Consider the following 26870-nt stretch of genomic DNA (forward strand, 5'->3'; position numbering starts at 1 on the left):
TACTTATTAAATCCACTAACATAAGCGTATTTAAAGTATAACCAAGTAAAGTTTATTCTCAATGTCTATATATATCCTACATAAGCATGGAGATGAAGGATACGAAGGAAGTGAAAAAGCGTTGAAGATGTTAGCACAAGCACTTGAATTCAGTATAGAAAGAGAGGAGAAGCCAGTGAAGGGGTGAAAAGAAGGGAGTGACATGATCAAAGAGTTAGGAGAGGAAGATAATTTTAGCGGGGGGTTGTCTACAATGAAGTAGGGCAAAATGAGTTGCAGGGAATCTCAAAGTGGATGACAGCAACACAGTAAGTATGCTCAAAAAGAGCTATCAAATAGTTAAGATTAAGAAAGAAGCAAAGTCAACAGTTTGCTGAGTATGTACAGATAAGTGTGATCCAGTGAAATATGGTGGAAATTAGAAGACATGGAAAAGCTTGCAATGGTTAGGTTCAAGGATCTTCTGTTGAATTTTATGGCCTATTTTTGATCCAGGTAACTGAAAATCCTATGTGACTAAACTGTAAAAGTCAAAGTCATTCATTTGTCAAAAGGATGTTATAGAACAGACTGGACAAGAAAAATGGCAACAAATTAAATGGCAGACTCTCCTTTTGTGACCAAGCACTAATGTAGAGATCCAAATATTAGCCAGATAATGACTAGAATATAGTAATTTAGAAGTGTTCATTCTAGAACTTGTTTTACATACGTTGCAATTTGAGGAATTTTATTGACCATAATAACTAATGCAGAATGAATGTCAGTGATGGTTGTGTTGGATTTCTTTGGATGCGAATGTAATATTGAAACTACTCTAAAGCGTTAATTTGCCATTGGTATCGTATTTAATTAAAATTTTTAAATGAAAGAATCTGAAAACTGTACAGGAATTACTGGGAAATTTCAGAACTAGGGTTTTTATAATCAATATACAGTTCACACTAGAAAAAATACTTTGTCATATATATACTGTGTGTTCCAGGTGTGCAAAATGTTCACACAATGAAACACAAACCATGCAAAACTTGATCTCAAGTCTTGTTATAATCCCCAATTTCAATCAATCTTCATTTAAAATTTCTCAGGTTCACAAAGCTTAATGTACCCTGGGTCAGCTTTTGGTGAATGTAAACCCATTGTCACCAAATCTAGGGCAGTTTATGGTTTTATGTCATAACAATGCACAGTTTACTCTTCACAAAACCAAATGGAACTCTATGGTTTCAGATGAGTCTTATTTTCAGGGCTGGTGTTTGTTCAAAACATGATATCAAAGTTTAAGTGATGCCAAGGAAAACCTAAACCAAGAGGATGAATAGACATGGAAGTGAAATGCAGGTTTGCAAAAGCACTCTGATGGAAAGCTAAGAGAATGTTTTCACCAACTCCCATGGAAAGAAACCACAGTTGTTTCTCATTGAGACATTGCCAGTTTAGGTGTAAATTTAAAGCACATCAGGAGGAATACCTACATTTTCTACAAATTATTTCAAAGGATATGGCATGGACAAATGGCATACTCATTTAATGTACGGCCGAGGAATGTAAGCATCAATTTGGTAAAATAAACTTAGAAGTAAAAGATTCAGGGGAGTCTGTTGAATTAGAAAGATTAGATTGGAATAATACAGATGTTAATGAAATGTTTGAATTGCTAAGTGGCATGATGTCCATAAAAGGGGGGATTATTAGAGGAGATTGATCCAAAAAATTTAAACCACAAAAACGCTATGAAATCCTTGTCTAGCCCTTGGGTACATCTTTGCCATCTGTCACTGTGGGAATAGGTTGTGCCAACTATCATGGGAAGATGTAGTTATTTACATTGTTATTCATGCTCTTGTCCAAAGAAATATCATCACGCATATTAGTGGTCTGATGTTCTAACATTCAGACTAACTCCATGCAAAAAAAGACAAAAACAGGTTTATTCACACACAGGTTTCATTGTCAGTCCAGCCAACCACAAAACATCCCATCAGTGGGTAGAGCTGGGTCTAATCAAGAATGTGACCTCTCAGAGGTTCATTTCAGCTATAAAGAAAGATTCATACTTCCTCATATGCAGCCACTTCCTTTTCATGTGCCATCTCTGGATGCTTTGTCTTCTTGAGCATTTCTGCCCTGCTCACCTTCCAGTCTGTTAAGAAGGAAACTCCTTATTAAGCCAGAAGATGCAATCAGCTTAAAGTGCCACATAGGTGTCCATAATGGAAATTACACACAACACCCCCTGAGATATGGGGACTATCATTCACAGTGTCTGGGTGCTCTGACAATACAAATAAATGCAGACCAAGGAGCTACAGAAAACTAGCTTCCCCCAAAAAATGGGATTTTGTCCCAGCAGCTTCATTAGATTGTAAAATGAAAAGCAGGGGAAGATGACACCCCAAAGACCCCCCTGCTCTACTGAAAAAACTGCAGGATTTCATAATTGGTGTTGGGGGAAGGTTGTGAGACAGTAAAGGAGTCTACAGAAATCACTTTATATTACGGACAATCTTCCCCAACTAGACATTTACAGCAAGACCCAAATGTATTATTTAAAATTACAGAAGCCTCTAGAAACCCTAATCAGGGATCCGAATCCTTTTGTGCTAGGCAGACATTAAGGATCCCTACCCCAGGTATCTTGCAATCTTATGTAAAAAGGGGACCGAGAAGCAGAAGAAGGGGGAAGACGAACCAAGTGAACCAAGCAAGTGTTGTACAGTAAGCAGTAGTCATTGCTCAGCACCAGCCTACCTTTCCCACAAGACAATATTTCAAGTAAAAAGAAAACTGAAGTTTAAAATTTGAAATTTATTAGAGGGAAAGCAGGGTAAATAAAATCCAGTTGAAATCAGAAGTGCCATATCTGCAAATAAGAGACCTCTTGTTCAGGTAGATGGCACTTCCATCCAGTGAATGAATGTGGAGATCTACACAACACAGAAATCAGCTCTGGAAAGACACCTCTCTAAAACTAATGTCATCTTTCCCTTGTGGTTAATTGTCTGGAACTATTGCTTTTTGTGTGTCTAGAATAAATGATGTGTCTCTTTTCTAGGACACTTATGTTGAAATAGTTTCATGTGCACCCTCTGTTAGTGCAGCAGAAAAAAATAGATCCAAGAATCCTGTGGGAAAGTTTACTTCTGTGTCTTGAACTTAATCCTAAAGCAGATTCAGAGTTCTGTCACAGGGTCCATGAGTTGTGAGGTACTCAGCTGGTTCCAAACTTTGGCATTCTGAAATCCCATTAGAGTTGGTGATCACAATAGGTGATGCAGAGTGCGTTGTCTGATTAGAACCCCCTCTGGGAAAAGGGGAGTTTGGGGCAGCCACCAGTGGCAATTTTAGATAGAGATATATGGCCATAGAACAGAATGGAACATTGTAGGTGAGAGGGACCACAGTGTGCTCCCAACATTGTTTGCTCACATTATATATGGAATAGGTCACTCTACTCAGCTGTTTTCTAGCTTCCTCCATCTGGGTTCCAAGGCTCAGGAATAGTTTTGCTGGGAATGGAAGGATCTTTATGTCAGCAAAGTTAATGCAGCAACTCGAGCATAAGAGGTAAGAGTTTCTGGCTTGTTGAGTAAGTGTCCCTCTTTTGAAACATGGGTGTAGTTTTGGACAGTTGTCACTCAGTAGTCAAGGCTTTTCAGTCCAGGAGACAATTGAACGGCCAGCAGGTGTCATAGGAAGCACTGAATTCTTTCCCAGAAGTTCCGCCCTAGCACTGTGAGCATAGAACTCAGAAGGTATTCATATAAAATATTATAAAGTTAATGTAAGACCAAGAAGGCCTGTTTTCTTATCAGCTACTGCACTGGTCTTTAATGTAAAATATTAACAAATTAGCAATACAATATCTATGGCAATGCAGTTCAAACTGTTCATTTTAGACACATGTAAAGCCATTTTTCCCCTTTATATTTTAATATTTTCACAAGTTGTAATAGCAGTAAAGAGCTCTATGTAGGGTATTTCCTGACAATTAGTAACTGGCTGGGTTAGGACCATCAACTTCTTTATCTGGGCAGGACATTTACTAAAATCATTAAAAAGGACACAGAGAAAATGTTTATTAAAATAATCAAATTGCCAAAAATTCCAATTAATTATTTTTGTTTAGAATAGCACCAACAGACAACGAAGCCTGATTCTGATCTAAAGTGCACCCGTGTAAACTTCAGATATATTATTCCTGATTTACCTCAGCATGAGATCAGAATCAGACCCACAAAGAATACACCAGTGAGATTTTTTCCAGTAAAATAATGCTTGTTTTAAATTGCAGATCATTATAATCTGCCATGTAATCACATTTGCATTACAAACTTATTGATTTAATAATATTAAGCAGCTCTTTGGAGAAAAAAGGAATCTGTCCAACAACAAAAGTAGCTTAAATGGCAAGCCTAAAAAGGCCTTGATCATTAAATGCATTTATTATTTCCTGAACTTTATTTAATTATCGCTTTAAAGCCTGTATTCACTGAATGTTTCCTTTTAATCAGGAGATATAAAAGAAAGAACTGTTGTTAGAAATGGTTGGGTTTACATATGTATAAGTACACTGGGTTGCCTAATGAATTCTTGTCAATGTGAAATTTATATTGTCCCTGAAACAATCAACTTCTTAATTATCGTCCATATTTTCAAGGGCCTTTTTTATAGCTCCCTTTTAGGAAATAATTATTTCCGAGTCCTGCTGATTATTATTAATTATTATTATTAACTATTATTATGTCATATTTCTGCTTGCACTAAAGTGGCTCATGGCCCTGATGTTAGACACTGTACACACACATAAGAGAGTTCTTGTATCAAAAAGTGTACAATCTCATCATAAGACTAGAGGCAACAAGTGGATCTAAATAGTAACAATGACACAATAATGATAAACAATGGTGACAGCAAACTAGCTGTCTAGGGCTTCCAGACATTTTGAACAGATGTGCATATGAAGAGAGGGCTGGCAAAATAAAATTAAATTAAATTAAACTGATAGTAAGATGGTGAGGATGAACCAGCTGTTAGAATGTTAATTTGGAACTGAGAACAAACAGGTTTAGTTCCTTGCTCTGCCACAGACTTTTTGTGTGACCTCAGGCAAGTCACCTAGCATCTTTGAGCCTCACTCCCCATTTATATAATTGAGTTAAAATCACTTCCTTATCCCACATAGGTGTTGTGAGGATAAATAGAAGGCACTCAGATACATTGGTAAAGGGGGCCATATAAGCTCTTTAAAATGGACATAATTTTCTCACAATATATTCCTTGTCCTTGTTGTTGACAATGATAATTTATTTTACTCTTGCTTATTTTCACAGAACATGATCCAAATCTAAAAGTAATCAGAGATTTTACCCGACACCCAAGCTTTTTATAATATCAGAAAACTTTGCCCAAGAAGGCACTCACCTCAGATTCATTCCTAATGAATCTTGTGTAACAAAAGTTCACTTGAGTTGCAAGATCTGGGTGAATGAATACTGAAAATAAGTAAATTTTAAAAGTGGCAATTTTCTTGAATTTTAAAATGAATTTGCTTTGGCCAATCCATGTCCCTCTTGAGTTCTCTTTCTAAGAATAATTGCATGTGTAAGTCTTATTAACATGATTGTTTGAAGGAAGCACATTTCAAAAGCTGTATGCATGAATTTTAGCAGAAAACATTTTAAATACATTCATATCAGTATTGATGTCAAAAATAGGTGCACACTCATCCAATCAAGAGTAGCAATAGTATATATCTTATGATAAAATACAGCTAATTAATCCCTCTGGAATAACAAAAGATTAATATTCAGAGAGAGACCTGTTTAATAGCATTCATTTTTAAAAATTACTGAAGGTATTCACAGAATAATTTCAGAAATTAAGGAAATAGAAAACTGCTGATGAATATTCCTCTATACAAATTGGACAAAAGAGAGATGGACTTTACAAAGCAAAAGTGAAGCAGAATCGATCCATATAAGGTGTACAATACCTGATCTGTAAGTTGGTGTGTGGATATATTTAATGAGATATTGAAGCTTTCTTGTTCCGGTAAGAAATTAATCTAGAGATCGCTCATTAAATTCATAAAGGAAATTATTTATCTACATGTTTATGGTAGACAAATTAATTAGGCTAAAATTAAAACTGTGTCTAACTCTAAGGACTAGGTATCCCAGCCAATATCCTGCTACAGCCATGCTATTGATCCAGAGATAACACTGCCAGTATGAACAGTTGTCTATGAAGCCAAGAATTACAGGCAGTCCCTTAAGAATAGCTTTCAAAGTTTGGCATCCGATTCTTTTAATAGTTAGCTGTGCGACAGTGATTCTACTACTGCAGGAGGGAGGAAAAAAGAAAAATCATCATGGCTTCATTCTTTTGATTATTTTACAAACTGTATTTTACTGAACAAAAATGTTTTTATTGCAAACATAATTTGAAGGGGGATAAAACTCTAAATGCTTTGGAAAAATGTAAATGTTATATTGAGAAACCTACTACAATAATAGAAAATTCAACAGAAATGTTTAGACAACTATGGGTTTCTATATAGAATCATAGAATATTAGAGTTGGAAGGGACCTCAGGCGGTCATCTAGTTCAACCCCCTGCTCAAAGCAGGACTAACCTCAGCTATATCATCCCAGCCAGGCTTTGTCAAGCCTCAGCTTAAAAACCTCTAAAGATGGAGATTCCACCACCTCCCTAGGTAACCCATTCCAGTGCTTCACCACCCTCCTAGTGAAAAACTTTTTCCTAATGTCCAACCTAGACCTCCCCCACGGCAACTTGAGACCATTGCTTCCTGTTCTGTCATCTGCCACCACTGAGAACAACCTAGCCTCATCCTCCCTGGAACTCCCTTTCAGGTAGTTAAAGGCTGCTATCAAATCCCCCCTCATTCTTCTCTTTTGCAGACTAAACAAGCCCAGTTCCCTTAGCCTCTCCTCACAAGTCCTGTGCTCCAGCCCCCTAATCATTTTTGTTGCCCTCTGCTGTACTCTCTCCAACTTGTCTACATCCTTTTCGTAGTGGGGGGCCCAAAACTGGACACAATACTCTAAATGCAGCCTCACCAATGCCGAATAGAGGGGAATAATCACTTCCCGCGTCCTGCTGGCATATATATATAGAATATATATAGAATATATATTATAGAAACTATAGTTTCTATATATTATGTCTGAGAAACTTTCACTTACCCTGCTCCAAGATGGCTTTACAATTCCTTCTTTGTATGTTTTGATTCAGTGCACTGGTTAGTTTTTTGTTTTGTTTTTTTAACTGGGACAGGTAAGCTAAAGAGATATTTGGGACCAGCCCTCTGTTTGAAGGGACATGCTCAGTTTAGCATAGCAGATAGAGCCTCTAGTTTAAGAAACAACAACTTAGCACTGTCAGAATTGTGCAGCAAGGGACATAGCACAACCAACTACCAAATATCTGCCTACTTGAAATCCAGGATGGAAATCATGACTCTTTATGGCCATTCCATGATGTCTCCAACGCTGCTTGCTGAGATAGATCTTGCCATCATAAGGCTTTTTACTGAATGTTTTTATATGAGTGAGCTGGTTGGTTTACAAAGTGATCATATCTAGTTTTTCTGTGGAATTCCAGGTACTCAAAACCACCCTAATGTAATCTGACAGGGTTTGTACCATAGTTACTTTCACTGTCACATCTTTTATTGCTGTGGATTTTTTCCTATCATCTGGCTGAAATGCTTAAAACTGATCCCCTGACTTTTCAGCAAAGCCAAGACCAGGGTGAAAAAATGTACAATGTCCAATCAGAAAAAGAAAGACACTTCGGTAAATTCAGTGCTAAGGACAGAGCTTCCAGCAATGACGAGTCCAGCCGTGAAAACAAATCAGACCATAACTTTATCTGAATTCTTTCAACCTATCAGCATTCTCTCTCTGTGTGGCTGGTTGCTCTTTCCTACCATCTGAGAAGATAAGATGCCAACTGCTAACAGAGCTCTAATTCTCCCCCAGAGAACTCATGCTAACTTATTAAACCTTGAATTGATGAATTAGGTGAAGAGAAGGCAGCAGCTATAGTGTTCCTGACCAACATACATCCACTTCATAACATTCTGACTGGGATTTCCAGAGATTGGTGGGAATTGGAAACATAACTCTTAGGCTCCTTTGGGCATCTCAGCCTACATTGTCATTAGTAACAAAGGATATGGCTTAGTACTTCAATTTTGTGATTAAGGGGATGTGGTGTGATGAGAAGGGTAAGTTTGCTGGGGTTGTTCTTATGAGGATTTGCTATGGCAATCAGCTGTTGAATACGATTTTCTGTGTTTGGGGTGTGAAAATTTGACCCAACTCATTGATGTGAGCTCAGTCAGACCCATTTCCTAATGCAATTATGGTGTAATGATTGCTGATGGAATCCTCAAAATTATTCCTTTTGATAAATGAAGCTTCAGCATGTATGTGCCAGTTTGGAGTAGTTTGGTTAATTGTGGCTGATAAGGGAGATATGGCCATATGCCAGGGCTAATGCATGTAGTTCAGTAGTCAAGGGAAATCCTCACTAAGGGAATTCCAGCTCAGCACAATGTCTTCCAAAGATGACAGAACCTGCAATTTCACAGAGCAGGTTAGATTATTGTGCAGATTGAACTAAAATTGAATATTTATATTAATGGTGTTAAAGGTTCATATTAAGATAAGTTATTACAGACTGACAATAGTGCTACTATAGCTAAGACTGAATTGACATTTACTAGTTTTTCTTATTCGGTATATTCTATTTTATTTTATATTCAGTATATCAATTGTTCAAAACACACGAGACTGGATTCATACCTGCTGGAGCCAGAATTTGCACCTCTCTACCTCAGTAAGGAATGCTATGCACTGAGTATTGCTGCTGCTGTCTGCCCTTGGGCATTCCAACAGAGCATGACAGATTTAAATTCTCTCAGGAGATCTATAGGTATCATGCCCTTCCCAAGACAAAGTGTCCCACTTTCGGGCTTCATTGCCCCTCTCAATCCAGATGAGCACTTGCAGCTACTCTGTCAATCTCCCTTCCTAATGAACTTCCTGCTGGAGCTCTGTTGTACACCTGGGAATGGATCCGGTCCTTGATGCATTTGTACAGAAAGTTTGTTTTTGAATGTAGTCTTGGTAAGAAACCCAGAACTTCAGATGATCATCTAAATCTCTTGAGTCTGTGACATTTGGCTGCAAGTTTCATGAATAGTTTGGTGTTTGCTGGTATTTCCTTCTTCTAGTCAGGAATGTCTTGAGAATACCTATTGTACTTATAGTGCATAGGAATTGGAATCCCCTTAAATAGCTGGAGAGCCCTCTAGTGGCACTCACTGTGTTCTGCATTTCAGATCTCACCAGAACCCTGCCGGCACATCTATCTATGTAGTTAGGCCTTGTTTATTAAACATGGTTATTTGAGCCCCATTGTGGGTCCTTCATACTACATATGTTGTTAAAGAGCAAAAGACACAAACACAAGTAACATGAAATTTAGCTGTTCTGGTTTTAGTCCTGACCAAATGGGAACCTGAAAATGCTGAGGCACAAGATACGAGTGAGAAAAAGGAGTCAGCACCAAAAGCAGTAGCAGACTTTTTACAGACTTCATATTGCCCCTTTTCATGCTAGCAATACATTAACCAAGGTAACTGGGCTAAGGATGGCATCAGCAATGTGAGAATCAGGGCTTTCTGATGACTCTGGAAAACACTTCCAAAAGAATGTAAGCATGTCTTTTTCTCATCTCATCAATTCAGTGCACTGGGTCATGTACTCTTGTCTTGCTGCATTTTGCTAAAGGCTTCATCATACGCTGCCTTGTCTAATAGTCTAGGAACATTTCTAGTGGGACAAATGATAGAGGCAATGTCAACATTCCTGCTACTCCTGGTAAATCATATAATTTCCAATTTATTAGTATTCATTTTCAACTGCATTAATCTGACAAGGCTAGACTCACAAGCTAATATATTTCAGATGCGTCTTGTGCTACCTTCTGAAATGGTTTTAGACTAATTTGTAGCTCAGCATATGTGTCTGCTTGGATCTTAAACTTATTTTGTATTTGCCCTTCTGAAGGACAGGAACGCCAACATTTGTGAGTGTTTATTTCATTATGTCATTTGCGCCTAAGACCTAACAGCTAACCAGCAAAAGATGCAGAACCTGGGTATGTGTTTTTAAACCTTTTTAAATGGATCGCAGCGTCGTAAGTTGTTACAAGTGAATGAATCATTTAGTGGCAAACCTAACACTTCAACAGCTGAAATTCTTACTAAAGCACTTGAATTTTGTAAGTGAAGTATAACACCACCAGGGACTGCCAGTATCGGGCAGCTGCTACATCAAGAGCAAAAGATAATAATCATTTGTAGGTTTATTCTCTGAACACAAACCACTTGGACTGTGTTTGAGTATTTGAGTTTTGCTTTCATCTTTTTAAAGCTGCATTGCCACTTGAAGCAGCTACAGTTTTTTTCAGTCCCACTATTCAAGGAAGTCTGAGAGTGAGGGTCTGATTGTCTGAGTGGTTAATGTGCTATACAGTGTCTCCCATCATGTATACAAGAGAACATAATGCTCTGATTTTACCTTTCCCCGCTACTTGTTAATTAATTATAGAACATGATGTTTATAGTTAGCCGATTGAAAGTAAGCAAGACTATTATTCTGCAGTTATCAAAATAAAATAGTTCTTAAACCTTAGGGTTTTTTCCTTTACTTAGTACAGGAATTCTAGAAAAATCCAGTTTACTTGTTACTATATTATCCTGTTATAGATTCCATTTTGTAACACTGGCAACGGATATTTACCTTGGCTTATGAAATACTTTGATAAGTATAAATATTTAAAATAATTTTGTAGAAAACTTATGCATATTTGGGCAAAACCTACGAGTGCTGATTTTAAAAAACAGACAGGTGAATTGGATGCCTCAGTTACTGGGTATCCAACAAGAGATGCCTTTAGTGTGCTCAATTATCAGAAGTCAGCCCTTGGTAAAAATCAGGACCTCAAGTGGGACTTCCAAAATCACTGGTTCTTTTGAAATGGCAGACCTTAGGTTTCACTTTCCAAAAATCAGGGGGGATGGGAGGGAGGAAAAAAAATCAGTGTAGGTTTGCACTAATTTTCATGTAATCTTCTTGCCAGGGTGTTATCACTAGCAATTGTTTGTCTTTTCTATTAAACAAATATTTCAGAAAGCTTTTTGTGGGGGTACATTTGGGGTTATATGTACATTTACTTGTTCCATATTTAGCAAATCTGCTTGTAGTTTTGATAACTTTTGATATTAAGGGGAGCAGAAAAAGAACAAACTATTTGCTTAGTCTTTCCATGTAAGAGGAATGTGCTTTTCTGTTTCCATCAGCACAGTCTTGTCTTGACCATTGCCTGAGGAGGTTACTTGTCTTTTATACATACATAATTCTGTATAATATGCTAATGAGAATGTGCACCTGACTCACCCTCTGGCTCCCATGATTCGCACACAAAAGCTGCTCCTTTGGAGGACTCTGCTGCTTACATTCCCCTTTCCTGCTGTGTTACTGAACACAAAAGAATGAGACACTTAGATTCTTCACAACATAATTAAATATTGTGAGCTTCACTTAAGAAGTTGATTGGGTATCTGTTATAGTGTGCCTTCAAAAACACAGCACTTTTAACACGTGTATTTTTTTTTACTAGTAACTGGATCTTGAGTTACCAATTACTCCCAGGGAGTTATGATCCACTCACTTGCTTTTCACTGTAATAAAGCTATTGTTCTTCCTTTTTAGTTTTTTTCTCTGGCTTGCTCAGTCTGTCTGTGATAATTATAGCATTACTTCTGCTAGAGGCTATGAGCCAGCATATGGACTGTCACTGAATCACAGTCCTAGAAGCCAATAGATCACGCCCTCGTCTGCCCCATGAGCAGATTCTGCTAACAAAAATGACCTCTCTGGGTTATGTGGGTGCTTTTGCAATGCAGCTGCATATACTATGTGTTAGTAATGGGAAAAAAGCAGAGGCTTTGCTGTTGAACTAGTGGAATGAAAATATACTTGAAATAGGAGAATGAAGTACCAGAAGAAATAGATATGTTTTAGAGCTGGTCGAATAGTATTAATCAAGACACAAAAATCTTAGTGATTTTGTGTTCGTTTGCAAATCATTCATAAACTAGTCCTGTTAGCTGTGAATATATTCAGTACTTGAAAGTATTCACTAAATATTTTGGACAAATACTTTGAGACCATGAGTTGTTCTCATAGAAATGTCGGTCTGGAAGGGACCTCTGGAGGTTATCTAGTCCATCCCCTGCTCTAAGGCAGCGTTAAGTATACCTAGATCATACTTCACAGATGTTTCTCTAGCCAATTGTTAAAAAACCTCAGTGATAACATCGTTAGGTAATCTGTTTCAGTGCTTAAATATCTTCTAGTTAGAAAGTTTTTTTCCTAATATTTAATTTAAATATCCCTTGCTGCAAACAAAACCAATTACTTCTATTCTTACCAGACTACTTGACTGGTTACCTCATATTGCGCATACTCTATGTTTGGATAAATGAAAATATCTCACAGATAATGAATGGGAAATAATAGATTTGAACAAATGAGTTCAGTTTCATGAATACCTGGCAGTCACTCAAATACTATAAAGTTACAAATAGCATAATCCCACTAGAACAATGGATCATTATTTATTTATTTAATTCCCCACCCACCCTTCAGTGATCTCTGCTACAATACCTGATCAATGTAGGAATACAGTGATGCAATAATGGATTTGTCCTACAAACTAGCATATTTACTTTATGAGTGCAGTTTTACGGGAAGATTTTCAAGAACACCTCTACAAAATCAAAGGGAGTAATTTAGATCAAAGAGTGAGTTGAAAATCAAAGCAGTGTATAAGAGGATCTCTCATCTCTTTACCCCCAGTGGTGAACAGCCAACTCCCAGGCAAAAACACATAAGACTGAGAAGTTGTTTGCTTAAATGAGGTTTGATAAGAAACCCACCACAAACATCTTTTCTCTTTTCCAGGATGTAGTAATAGCTCAAATAAATCTCCCTCTAGATAACTACACCTATTAAAATAAAATTTCTCCTCTGCTCGGAGTCAAGCAAAAGCAATCCTTTCCTGGTCTCGCCCCATCAGATTTCTAGGGCTCCCTCCCTTCACCAGATCTACCCAGCAGCTGGGTCAGCTAGGTCAGGGAACCCAGCTGTATATGAACCACACCCCCCAACTACTCCCTGTCTGCATCTACGTCTGTGCCACAGGCAGGTCTACATTACAAGCGCTACAGTGGCCCAGCTGCACCAGTGCAGCTGCGCCGCTGTAGCGCAACTGGTGAAGACACTGTAGGCTGACAGGAGAGCGCTTTCCCATTGGCATAATTATTTCACCTCCGTGAGAGGCAGAAGAGCATCTCCTGATGACATAGCACCATGGTGTGGACGGCACTTAGGTCACAGTAACTTGCATCACTCAGGAGGTTGTCTTTTTCACACCACTGTGCGACGTAAATTAGATTGATTTAAGTGGTAGTGTAGTGAGATAGAACTGAGCTGGGGCTATCCAGGTGAATCCAAAGTCCAGTTATAAGGAGCTTAGTGACACAAATTGTGTTCCCCATTTGCTTTTACATACAAGCTTCTTTGTGCTTGTTTTGAAGTAAAGTTATTTTTTAACATCTGCAGTTGAAATATCAGTGCTTTTACGGTAGTCACTGAATCCATTTAGTAGTCGCTGAAATTACATTCTAACACAGTAGCATCAGCTTTGCAACCCCATTGTGGCAGGGAGGGGAGAGGGAGAGAAGGGACAGACTACAACTACATGAAACAACTTTGCCATCCTGTACACTAACCCCAAATCAAACGATCACTTGACAATGGTGACACTGCATAAGCAATTATGTCCTACTTGTTTTCAGTGGCTCAGCTATTACCAATAATCATCTAGTAATTGGGGAGGGGGGGGATTCATAACATATAGTGTCAACGTACAGAAAGAAGAGGAAATTGAACAGTCTCCAGCCCCATTTGGTTAGTGGTGGAGCTAATGAGGAGCAAGGGGGCAATTCCTCACATCTCCCAGGGGAATTTGTGTATGCATGGTGCCTTTTCAAACATATTAGGAATGGACAAAAGGCGCTGTATGACACATTTGCACAGGGGTGGGGAGCAAACCAGCTCCACACTCACCCAGCAGTGGTGACTCCTTTGGGGGTGTGCCCATCTCCCCACACCAGGCATTGTGACATGACACCAGGGTCAGATAGCACTGTGACCCTGTGCACTATGTCATACCACCCGTCACTGAAATATAGCTCAGCCGCCCTTCTGTCATTATGGAGGGGCAGCCAGCCCAAACCTGAGTGGCTTTCCAACCCCGTGCACCAAGTTGCTACATCCATAGTGGAGAGCTGGGCCTAGGCCCATGGGACAGAAGCCGCCACTGCCAGATGAGTATGGGATGAACACAGTCTCCAGCTCTTCCTGATCCAGGATTTCCCCCTGCACCAGGCTGGGATTTGGGTTGCAGTACAGGGGCAGAGGCTACAGCAGGATGATAACATGCTAGCCAATGGGTATAACTGAGAGTGGCACCCATCGACCCCTGGCTCTGCCACTGCCTTGGGGTAAATCACTCCTGAGAAACATAGCTGTGGTAACATAAAGCACATGGTGTGCATGGTGAGTTGGGTTTATATATACATATCTCAGTATATTTTTCATTAAAAATGTCATCCCAACAGCGCTAGCCCTATTACATATTTTATATAGCGTACCAATGAAGGTGTTTAACAAGTCTATGAAGCTCCCTTTAGAAATGATTCTAGCTAGGGAATGTCATAAAAATAAATAACTTCAACCAAAGGTGATTGGTATTCCTTTGAACTTTGAAAGTGGGGCTAGTGTATTTGCATATATACTACAAAACCACTCACTTGCTGTTACATGGGAATCAGGCACCAAGGACTGCAAACCCTCCCCCCTCTCCCACACGCCTAATTTGGTAATTGCTATTATTTACAATAGCAGCTAAGTCCATTTCAGATAATGAATGTATATTCACCTGGTTCCTTTCTACCAGCAGCCAGGATAAAGGGTCATTTATAGAAATTGATGCATGTGCAAAACCATCTGCTTCTACCATTAGAGTCATGAGCAAACTGAATTATCTACCACTGAATGGATGGATTTGCACTGATATGAGTGAGGTCATCATATGGGAAGGCAACAGCATAAGTAAATTCTTCCCTAGGTTATGCTGACGTGTAAGGCGCAGCTCTTCACTTCATTAGACTTTGCACCTGTGCAGAGTTCATGTGGAACATAACCATTGATCTGAAAGGGCCTCATCCCTACTATGCATAGGTGTAAACCACAGAAGTCTCCACTGGTCACAATGAAGTTATCTCTGTGACCCAGGGACCCCCAGGCATTTTGTTTATGCAATCTATACCTGAACTGGAGATGTGAACTAATAAAATAATAAAGTAAAGTAACAAACTGAGTTTGCATCTTCCTTAATGAACAATCCCAGATTATTACAGCTCAAATTGGGGAATAAGATTTTACATAAATATAGCATGACACATTTTTGACTAGTGGAGAGAAATACCTTCTTAAGAAACAATATCCGGGAATGTGTTCTTGTCCTCCCAGCTGTTTTAGAGCATACACATGCAGTTTAATTTATCTTGTGTGACCTTTGAAAATTAATATAAAGAACATCCTTTTTACATTGGCCAATGCTCCAAAATATCAATTGGAGATACAATGAAAAGGAAAGAGTTTTATTGCAGATAAACACAGCTTACCCAAAATGTCATGAGAGCATCTTTAGATTCTGTTTAAGGGAAGGAAAATTATTTTGTTTACATATTTAAGACCCCAGTTCATCAGGATTAGAGAAACAATTAGTAGGAATCCAAAAATATTTTGAAAATGATAACAGACAATCCTACCTGCACCTCACTAAACTAAAGGTGAAACAATGAAGGCTGAAAGCCTGGACTCACTGAAGTTAGTGGGAATTTTGCCATTGGCTTCAATAGAACTGAAATTTCACACCAAAGCTTTGGAGGAAAATATAGAGACAATAAGGGTAAATATAAAAACACTTACCTCCCATGTCTGCATCAAAACTTCCATAAGATTTTGTAGTTTGGTTGGCTCATCTCTGGAACTAAATTAAAATGGACAACTTTGAAAAAGATTTAAAATGATGATGAATTAACGTCTCCCACTGTTAAAAGGTAAAAGTTAACAAATACATCCCTTTCCATCAAGAAAGGTGGCAACTTGTTCTTGCTGCTTTGTATGACTTTTATGGTAATATTCATCCTTTATCATATGCAACATGCAAAGAAATTAAACTAATGATTTTGTTTTTTGGTGTGGTTGATTTATTTCCCTCCCCCCCCCCCCAACTGGCTTTTCTCTTGTGACAAAACTTCACCTCTCCAATCACAAAATGAGTGCAGAATATTCAAAGAGATCTGCAGAGCAGATTAGACAACAAAATGTAGCCATTTTTCGTCCCTATCCCCACAATGGAGGATTAATACATATATCATATCATATGTACAGAATCTGTAACAGCCATACTGATACAATAGGATGCAATCAGAGTTTCAGATATTTGCCTAAAAAGCAATCCTTTTCCTGTTTACTTTTATACCTTATCCAAACAGACTGCATTTGGTGACCTTCTGGGGATTCTGCAAAAGACAACCATGCAAAAGAGTTGAATATGTGATCCTGGAAAGGAACTTTTTTTTAGGCTACCGATTGACTGAGTTTCTATCTGATTGTTTAATGTTGCTGGGGTTATGTTGTTATAAATTGAGTGTTAGGGTGTCTAGAATCTTGTATAGGTGTCTTTTTCACTTTTAAAATTAAATGAATAAATAAGAACAAGTTATGGGTTAATCTTACATAAGGTCACAATGAAAATATAGTGAACTAAATTCTCAATTGGTGTAAATTAGAGTTCCTCTGTTCACTTCAGAGAAGCAATGCTTATTTATACTGGTTGGTTTTAGATAAACTGCTATACCAGCTCCAGATCTGGCCCTAACTGCTGAGTTATTCTGATTGGCTGAAATTCACCCCTGTTGTTGATGATGTGTGAATAAAATTCTGTGCCTGCTTGGAGTCCCACGGACTCCAGTGGGACTGGGCAAGGGTGCAGCAGTTTGTACACGTGCTATTGGTTGCAGCTAGAGCTAGGTGGTAAATGTTTTTCCCATTCTACAAAAACAAACTGAGGTTTCAAAAAGCTTTCCCATCCCACATCAGGATGAAAAGTGGAAATCTTAAAATGTTTGTGAATTGAAGACAATAATCATAAATAATCATAAATCATAAATAATCATAAATCCCCCCAAGCCCCTTCCCCCAAAAAAACAACAAACACAAAAACAAAAAACAAAACACCCACTCACTCACAGTTTGGGCTGATCAACACTTTGTGTTTTGTTCATTTAGAAACACTGCATTTAGATTTTGACCACGTCTACGCAAGATATACATTATGTCTCCAGCTCCGGTGTAGACACCCTTAGACTATGAGCTCTTCTGGGCAAGGCCCATCTGGCTATATGTTTGTGCAGTTCCCAGCAGGATGGGGCATTGGCTTCTATGTGCTACTGTAATGCAAATAGTCAGAAGAAATATGGGAAGGAATATGGCAGAAGTACAAGTCATTCATTACCTCTGTGAATTTTCCAGCACAAAATCTTAAATAGATTTAATGGATAGTTGAAGGCCTGTAAAAAACAAGTTTAGCTAACCATAGGTAGAGCTAGGTATTCTATCCTATATAATTTTTTCTTAACATTAAAAATAAAAAAAAAAGTTACTGGTATAACATGGGGTTTTGTCAAGGTCTACTGAAGTCAATGACAGGCTCCTATTGACTTCAAGAGGCCTTGGATCAGACCCTGTATGCAACTGTCTTTCAATAGCTTGGAACACAAAGATCTGCCTCTCTCCAAAAGTCCATAAACTACAAATATCAAATTAAAGCTTCTTGTGAACAACAAGAATCACAATCTGCCTTCCATTTCCCCCTGCTCTAGAGGAGGGGGATATACCTGGCATCTGCCCTTCTCACCCACGCTGCCCTCACAAGTGGGTAGGCTGAAACAGTTCTGTGGAACCTGCTTTTCCCTCAGCACTAATACCCATAGTATGGGTATCTGCGTATCTGGTGCAGGAGAAGTAGGGGCACACAAGATGGGGCCTTCATATGTTTTGCTCATGGTATTGGTTTTGTTTGTTTGCTTGTTTTGTATTTTTCTTGAAAAAAAAAAAAATTACTAAAGAATTTAAAAAAAAAAAAAAAAAGCCAAGCAAAACAGAGTCCTCACTCAGTTCAGTATCCTAAGAGATTGCATGCTGCTACTTCTATTATTAAAAGTATAGTTTGTATGTTTTAAAACAAAACAATTCACGGCAGGTAGTGAAGAGAAGTACTTTTTTTGATTAAAACAAAAATAATACAGTAATTTATCTCTATAGTAGCTGCTCGGGACAACAAGTAATAATAATTTCACAAATTGACATCCTATCAGATACTTTTCATTTAAAGTAACCACACTGGAACTTTTCAGAGTAAAGACAGGTTAGATATTTGAAATATTTAATCATTTTAATTAGTAAAAAATTATGCAATTTGGCACTGACAAAACTGTTATCTGTAGATTGCATCTGTCATCCTTAATTCTCAAATCTGAGAAGTCCCTGTCAGTGCTTTATTCTGCGCTTGGCTTGTCTAAATGTCAGAACCACATTAGTGATCAGTTCTGCTTTACTGAGACCTTTCATTGCTCATTATCAACATGTGTAATTTACTACTCACCTAAGCTTTTCCAAAATAAAGAATTAATTTTGCTCTTACATCTGCAACATTGAGTTACTGTATATTGTAAGTGACAGAAACCCTGAGCTGCACACTGTCTTGAAAAAACACTCAGCTCTTACCTCTTGCCCATCTTGTTGGCTTCTGTATAGAAAGGTTAAAGTGTAGTTTTTCTGTCAAAATAGAACAATTCTTATTTTGTAGTCAGGATACAATGTCGAACATGCACTCTACATATTTAAATAATGGCCGACTCTGATACCATAACTAATTCATGTGGAATGACTCAGCTGTGAATTTAGACACGGTGCGTATTTCAAAGTATCATGCCAAACAGATCACACTCAGATCATTACACAACTTTCAGGCTTTGCATCCTGAACCATTAGCATCCAGAAACAAAGGAATCTGCTAGCATTTCAACTATGCCAGGATAACTGTATGCTTGACAGGATAACTGTCAATTTAGACATAAAAGGGCTAGATCCACAATAAGAGTTAGGTGCCCAACTGGCACCTTAGGTACCTAAATCCAAAATTTAGATCCTCAAAACCCCTGCTACTCTGCAGGTTAATTCTCCAAGTGCCTAAATTTCCACTCATAAAGTTCCCTAGGCACCTAAATTTCTGCCAGAAGGCATGTGCCCTGCTGCCGAAGCTCTGATGCTGCCAACATGGTCCATGCCTAATCCTGTCAGGATCTTCAAAGTAGGCATACTCCCATCGATCACACCTGCAGGTCCTGATTTGAGAGGTTTTCTCAGAAGCCACCTAAGAGCACGCCTACCAGATTGGATTTGCACCAAGCACAACCGGCAGTGGTAGTTCTCCCAATCTTATACCCTCCAGCTCAGTTTTTAAGAGCACTCATGTGGGCTATAGGAGACCTGGATTCAAGTTCCCATTCTGCCTGATTAGAAAGAGGGCTCTGAATTCAGGTCTTCCATCTCTCAAGAAAGTGCCCTAACCAGTGGGCTATGGAGCAGTTGGGCGAGAGGTGGGGGGTCTTTCACAAGCTCTCCTGCTGAGGTTATTCTGGTTTGTATAAAATACTTAAGTAGTCAGTGGGCCAGAGAAAAAATGAGCATGATTCCTTAGATCAAAGGGTAACACTTCTTTGAGAATCCCAGATTCCAGTCCCAGCTCCAGTGAATGTTACTCTTTTTTAGTTTAAAAAAAAAAAATTATCTACTTCCAAAGTGGGCAGAGATGTTTTGCAGATGCTGGGTGAGTACTTTAGGATCCCAGCATAATACTGTACTGGTATAGCTCAATGTTGTCTCAAGTGGTTAGGTTGGCAGGAAGCCAGATAAAGAATGAAGGTTCACAAGGACAATATTCCTTTGGGCTATTTGCCAGTTCAACATAAAGCATGCAGGATTGTCCTTTGGGCATGATGTGTAAAAAGAAAGGCTCAAGGATAAACACAGACTTAATATATCATTTGTCCTATTTGCACTATATTCAGTTGTGCATCTTGGGACAAACCCACTTAATGTACTTGGTTTTGGGGTGGGGGGAAGGAAAGAAAAAAAGAAAAAATACATTTGAGTACTCGAAGTTAACTTACGCTTATGTAAAGAGGCAAAGAAATTGTGGGTTTTGTAGTTTTTCTGGTAATACATTAAAGAGAAGACCCTTGCAAACAGTTATACAAATTGATGGGATTCAGTAACAATGGTTTTTCTTTGAGAGCCAAGAGATTAAATCAAGCCAAAGAGATTAAATCACTTGAAGTTGTTGGGGGGTTTTATGTAATTTTGTGTAATTTTTTTTATTCTACCACTTTTAAGAGTGATTTTAGGAGTAAAAAAAAGATACAGGAACATTTGTACAGTGATTGGTTAGGGCAAGATGTGATAGGAAATCTTTCTTGAATACAAGATACAAGACAGGTGGATTTATTCCTAAGGGAGCAGGATATTCCCAGACAGAGAGCTATGAAATGAGATGCTATCTCCATAGCACAAACTCTAGGATATTTCTCAGTATCCAAGTAACAGAAACAACGTGTATAAATTAATTGGGCAAGATGATTGGCTGGTGTAAAATTAGACTTCCATTGAAGGTAACTGAGCTTTGCAAGTTTGCACTGGCTGAGGATATAGTCTGGTATTTTTTATCTTTATTTTCATATCAGTTCTGAGCAAATCTATTGCCTATAACTTCCACTAGATGCTGAGACATGGTTACTATTTAGATAACATTGGAGAAATGAGAATATGCTAATATAACAATAGTTTGGAGATTGTTTCATTGCAGCTGCAATACTCAACAGAAGACCCTTATGCAGTCTAATCCAGCTGCCAATGAAGTTACTGGAGAGACTCCCATTAGCGTTAATAGTAATTAGTGCAGGCCCATAGTACAGTCAGGCACTTGTGTTTGAATGAGTTCTGCATGAATATTAGACAGGTAGACTTAGATTGTTGGCATTCTGAACATTTCACATGCCTTTCTCAGTTATCTAATTGTGTTCTCCCTCAGTTTTAACATTAACATTTATATGCTCAACAGAACATAAAAAGTGAAAACATTTAATAAAGTCACCATCATTAACTTTTCAGTGATTACAGTCACACTTGATTACAAACAAATAATTATAAAATAGTGCAAGAACTTCGAGAGTTCACAGTAAAATGTAGTTATTGAATGCATGCAAATAGAAAGCAAATAGCAAGTATGTAAATTAACACATACATACATAAAGAACAGTCTTTTTTTTTTTTTTTTTTTTTTAAAAGATGTTTGGCTTATTTCACAAGGTTTGTAGCTTATTGTGACAAAATCACAAGATGTTTCTTTATTAAATCTTTGAAGGTGAAGAATGTGCATGCTTGATGTACATAATTGGGGGTGTTGCCTTTCTGTGTCTTTAGTGCCACTGTGATGGAAGTAGGAGCAAACATTGACAACTGTTATCCAATAAAGCAATCTACCATCTTGAAGGAAGTTTGAAGAGTTGTAGTGTAGGCTTCAATTTGTTATGTCACTTGTGGAACCAAGGTGAGCAAAAATGTTCAGTTTCACCCTTCCAATGAATTCCTTGTCTTCAATACACTATCTGTACAGAGATTGTAATATGATAGGATTTTGGAAAAACCTGTGTAGGTCATGTAAACTTTGATATCCCTTGTAAACACTCTTATTGCCACTGTATAATGTTGTACAACCTGAGCTAAATATATAAACCAGAGAACTACAGGTAGGTTCCTTATTTAATTAGCAGCTCAGCCATGTCTGTAAGATACATCCCTGCAGTGGAATTAATGTGGAACCACAATGTGGTAAAGGAAACCTCAGGAAGATAAGAAACATCCTGGAGTTCTCAGGCATAAAGGAGGAGGATATCTGCTATTACCCCCATTTAGGGAAGGACCATACTCTACTGCATGCTCTGCTGGTTTGTGTTTAGCTGGCAAACACCTCAACTCCTCTCTGCTCCTTTTGATTTGATGGGCTCCCCCAGGAAAGTAAGGTAGGATTACTGCACTCTCCTAAGCACAATGAATGAAACTGTACCTGTCTTTTATGCAGGCTGAATACGGAGTAGGGAAGGCTGTTTGTACCCTATCCTCCATACATCGTACGTGAATAAGAGCCAAACAAAATCTGGACCCAAGAGTAGCATCTAATCACAAAGTAATAATAAAATGCAAATTGAAAATAAAGAATACATTGTTTCTCCTAGTTATGGTAAGTTTTCTATGTGTGTTTAGCTACCTAAACACAGTAGCAAAGTCAACTTTATGTTCTTATTTACAGCAAAATGCCTGTGCCACTTGCTGAGCAGAACAGTAATAGAAATCAAATATATATTCTCATTAGAAAGTATTAAATAAGCAAAGTAAACAGAACAGAGATCTCTAACCATCTGTAAATAACTTATTTTAATTAAAGCTAATATTTCACCTAAGGCCATTTACAAAAATATGGATAAAATAAATGTCTTTAATCTCCTTTCTGACTATAATGGGGTTTTTAAAGGTAATTGTACAGAAATAAAAGCATTTTCATTGTGCCATCAAGAATTTAATGCTTGTGCTGTTTGTTAATATATTTAAAAATATTAATGACAGTCAGGTATTAATAAAATTATGGAGAGAAATATGGTTTTCCATAGTTAAGGATGAAACTAGCGTACCATAAGCCCAATTATGGTGCCCTGAATCCTCTAATTTTGCCCAAACTAAACTAATCTTTTTGAAAATTTCAAGAGGTGATCTTGTGCCAGTCTAGAATTTTTCAGACAAGTGTGAGATATCTCAGACAAGATATCCAGGAGCTTAAAAATAAATCCAAAAAGGGAGGTTTTACTATGTTTATGTAGATGTGGGCTGGGGTTTTTTATAATTCCAAAATATAATTGTCTGGCACCAGTGCTATCTTTACCTAGTCTTCATGGACTGTCCAAATACAATAAATATAATGGGGGAAGTGACAACAGGAGAGTGTTTTGGGGGCCATTCGAGGGAGAGCAGGAAGGAGACAGCCCCCAGGTTGGTAAGGGGAGTGGCAGAGGCCATTTAGCAGTATAGAGAGCATGTTCCAGAGAAAAATCCACTGTATATGTTCTTTCCCCACAGTGGGGGAAGCAGAGGAGAAAGAGGATCATTCCTATGCAGCTGGTAAACTCCACAAGGGCTTCTGTCAGTCAGCAGCTCGTGAATATTTTTAAAATGATTTTCAAAGTTGCAGGATGGTTAAGGGATCAGACTGTCATATTAGACATGTCCAGTCCATATGAAGTTAAACTTTTGACTCCATAAGCAAAGTATGCAATACAGTAATTTAAACTGTCCAGAGGCAATGAACTAAAGTCCTCATCAAACCTTTCATTGAACTATTTCTATTTTATATGCAAATTATAGTGGCTGTACAGGATGGAAGGTTAGTGATGAAAGAAAGGCAGAATTAAGGAGGTTTGGATCTTAATTATATTTTCACACATTCTAAAGTGTTTATAATGTAACCTAAATTTTGAAATTCTAGAGTAGTTGTTTTCTGAGCAAAACTAATGCCTGATTTGTTTTCATAAATAGCTCCAAACAAAACCCCATTTTAACGAAGGGCTGTGCTTGTGCATTATTTCCAGGTTACATCCTATTTTTGATTTTGGCCTCTTTTGGGATCCAATTTATATACTGACCCAAACTAAAATTTGTTTTCATTATGTGAGACACCCAGAATAGGTTTCTTGGTATGTTATATGTACCTTTTTGCTTGCACATATTTCTACCTGTAGACTATGTAAATTTAGATAGAAAGTTAGTGGAAGGTTGCTCCCTCCCCTGCAGATTTCTGCTCCTTTTTTCCCCCATGATCATCCTACTTTACCTCCCACAGAAGTGATAGGGTTTTTTCCTTTAATTTTCACTTCAGAATTTCAGCACTTGTTTGCCTGCAATCATAGTCACTCTGTAATTCTGACAACAAGCTATGTTCTTTTTATCCCTTTATGTCTACCAACAGTAACTATGCCTTTAAACTATAGTCTATCGTGAAAAGCACTGCTACATTCGGGAAATTACACTTCTAACATTTTTACAATATTGTTACTAGCCTGATTATTATTTGGAAGCTATTCACAGCTTTTGTTTAAAAATACAAACAGTGTTGCAAGGGGTAAGAAGATCTATGCAATTTTGAAATTTAAACCTCTAGTTCATATAACATACATATGACATTATTAATGCAATATTTTGCTTTCTGGGAGAAAGAAATCACTGCTTATGAGAAATTATTTTAATACAAACAAAACACTCTAAGACACGGCTTACTAGTTTTACAACCAGAGCCTTTTCAGATGTATAGTGTTTTCACTGCTAATGGTCTTCAAAGTTAAATATATTATTGTTTCTGATGCAGTACTTGTTCCAAACAGGGAAGACTGCTGTGTTTTGATGAAGGAGAAAAGCTTTTTCCTTGAAAACAGGAAAAGAACAAACATCTACAAAAGACATTTTGCTTCAGCTGGTAAAACTATATCTAAGGATACAGCAACAGAATTCTTTCAGTTTGCACCAATAATATGCTGCTGAGTTCATTAGTATTTATCACAGTGTTTATCTCCATTTCCTTCCTTCCCTTTTATTATTCATATTATTTGGAGCACTAAGATATGATGTGGTAGCAGCAGCAGCAGCAGTTTATGCTAATCACAAAGTAGGGTGACGGTAAGCAAGAAGATGCTTTAGGTAAGTATTCAATGAAAATGGTCTAACTTGTATTATGTGACCAAGCTTTATTGTATCCTTAGGTTCATTTTGGTCACTGGGAATGATTTCATGTCTATATGGTATAAAGTTTAGACAGAGTAAACTAAATTCTAGGAAGAATTAAGTGCAGTTCCTGCATTCCGAATTACAATATTGGAATTTAAATTACACTGTACTCAGAGTTTAAAAAAAAAAGAAAAGATGTGATGGAATTTAAATTTGCTACAAGACTGGTTTATTTTAAAACATATAAGGTGGATCATCAACAGTGCTCATTGTTGGCCTATCCCTACTCCCGCTGAAGTCAATAGCACTTGCCCCCTTCTATTGACTTCAGTGGGAACAGAGCACAAGAATGAGCACTTCTAAAAATATCACCCATAAAGGGTAACATTTTCAATAGTATCTAAGTGACTTAGGAACCAAAGTCCCATTTACAAAAGGGGCAGACAGATATGAGCCAAGGGGTGAAATCTTGGCTGCACTGAAGTTAATGGGAGCTTGCTATTGACTTCATAGAATCTTAGAAATGTAGGACTGGAAGGGACCTTGTGAGGTCATCTCATCCAGTCTCTCATGTTGAAGCAGAACCAAGTAAACTGAGACCATGCCTGACAAATATGTGCCTAACCTGTGTTTTAAAATTGCCAATTGCATCAATTCCATAGCCACCCTTGGAAGCTTATTCCAATGTTTAACTATCCTTATAGTTGGAAAGTTATTCCTAATATCTAACCTAAATCTCCCTTGCTTCAGATTAAGTCTGTTACTTTTTGTCATATCTTCAGTGGGCATGGAGAATAATCGATCACCTTCCTCTTTATAACACCCTTAACATATTTGAAGACTGTTATCAAGTCTCCCCTTACTCTTCTTTTCTCAAGAGTAAACATGCCCTGTTTTTTTTAACCTTTTCTTGTAAATTAGGTTGTCCTTTTATCAATTTCTCTCTCGGTCTCATTCAAAATCAATAGGATTTACGCTCCTAAATCACTTAGATGTCTTTTAAATTTTTATCTATGGCTTTCAGATTATGGGCTGGATTCTGCCACACACAAATCTCCCACTGACTGCAGTGGCAAGACTGCATGCAGAATGCTTGCTGGATTAGGTTCTAGGCACACATCCTCACATATTTAATTTACTTGGCTATCCATTTTATACTATAGCTGAGAAAATATTAATACAAATTAAATCTACATGCATTCCGCACAGCTTTGCTTGAATGTCTCACGTATATTCCAAATAGTGTTAACAGTGCCACTAATGTTGTAGTCAAAGCAACTGGAATGTCCTCTTTTGCCCAATCCTCACATTATAGGTTCAGCTTTTACTTTTATTTTTAGCAAATTTCAGCCATCATAAAGGTGGAGATATAGCCCTGGCTAGAGTCAGACATAGAGCATGCATATGATATGCATGATTTCACATGGTTTTCAGTCAATCTAACTTATTGAATTAAACATTCACTTAATAAACACACATACACACACAAAAGAGTGGGGGAGGCGAGAAATCAACCTCTCTCCTTTATTTGTGAGAGTATGTATTTTTGTTGTGCAGCTACCAGATGCTCTGCATTTCTTCTATGCATCAATTCATTATTAAATGTAACTAGTCAGAACAAGAAAAAGGAAGAATAAACATATGAGAAACTGACAGGTTTATACATAAGTAAACTTGCCAGAAATGTATTCATTATGAAAAGCATGTAGAGAGGCAACAATTCTAGACTTCAAAAATAATGAT

At 37.8% G+C, this 26870-nt stretch overlaps 1 long non-coding RNA gene across 1 annotated transcript; it reads right to left on the reverse strand.

Moving 5' to 3' along the window:
• Positions 1-2059: 2059 nt before the first annotated feature.
• On the reverse strand, positions 2060-16227 carry LOC137143592 (uncharacterized). The gene is made up of 3 exons (XR_010917211.1): positions 16164-16227; positions 11499-11579; positions 2060-2143 (listed from the first exon to the last, which is right to left on the reverse strand). It is a non-coding gene; the product is annotated as an uncharacterized lncRNA (long non-coding RNA).
• Positions 16228-26870: the final 10643 nt, after the last annotated feature.

This window comes from Emydura macquarii, unplaced genomic scaffold (genome assembly GCF_026122565.2).
Source record: "Emydura macquarii macquarii isolate MOO-44397 ecotype Brisbane River unplaced genomic scaffold, CSIRO-AGI_Emac_v2 contig_3343, whole genome shotgun sequence".
Taxonomy (NCBI): Eukaryota; Metazoa; Chordata; order Testudines; family Chelidae; genus Emydura; species Emydura macquarii.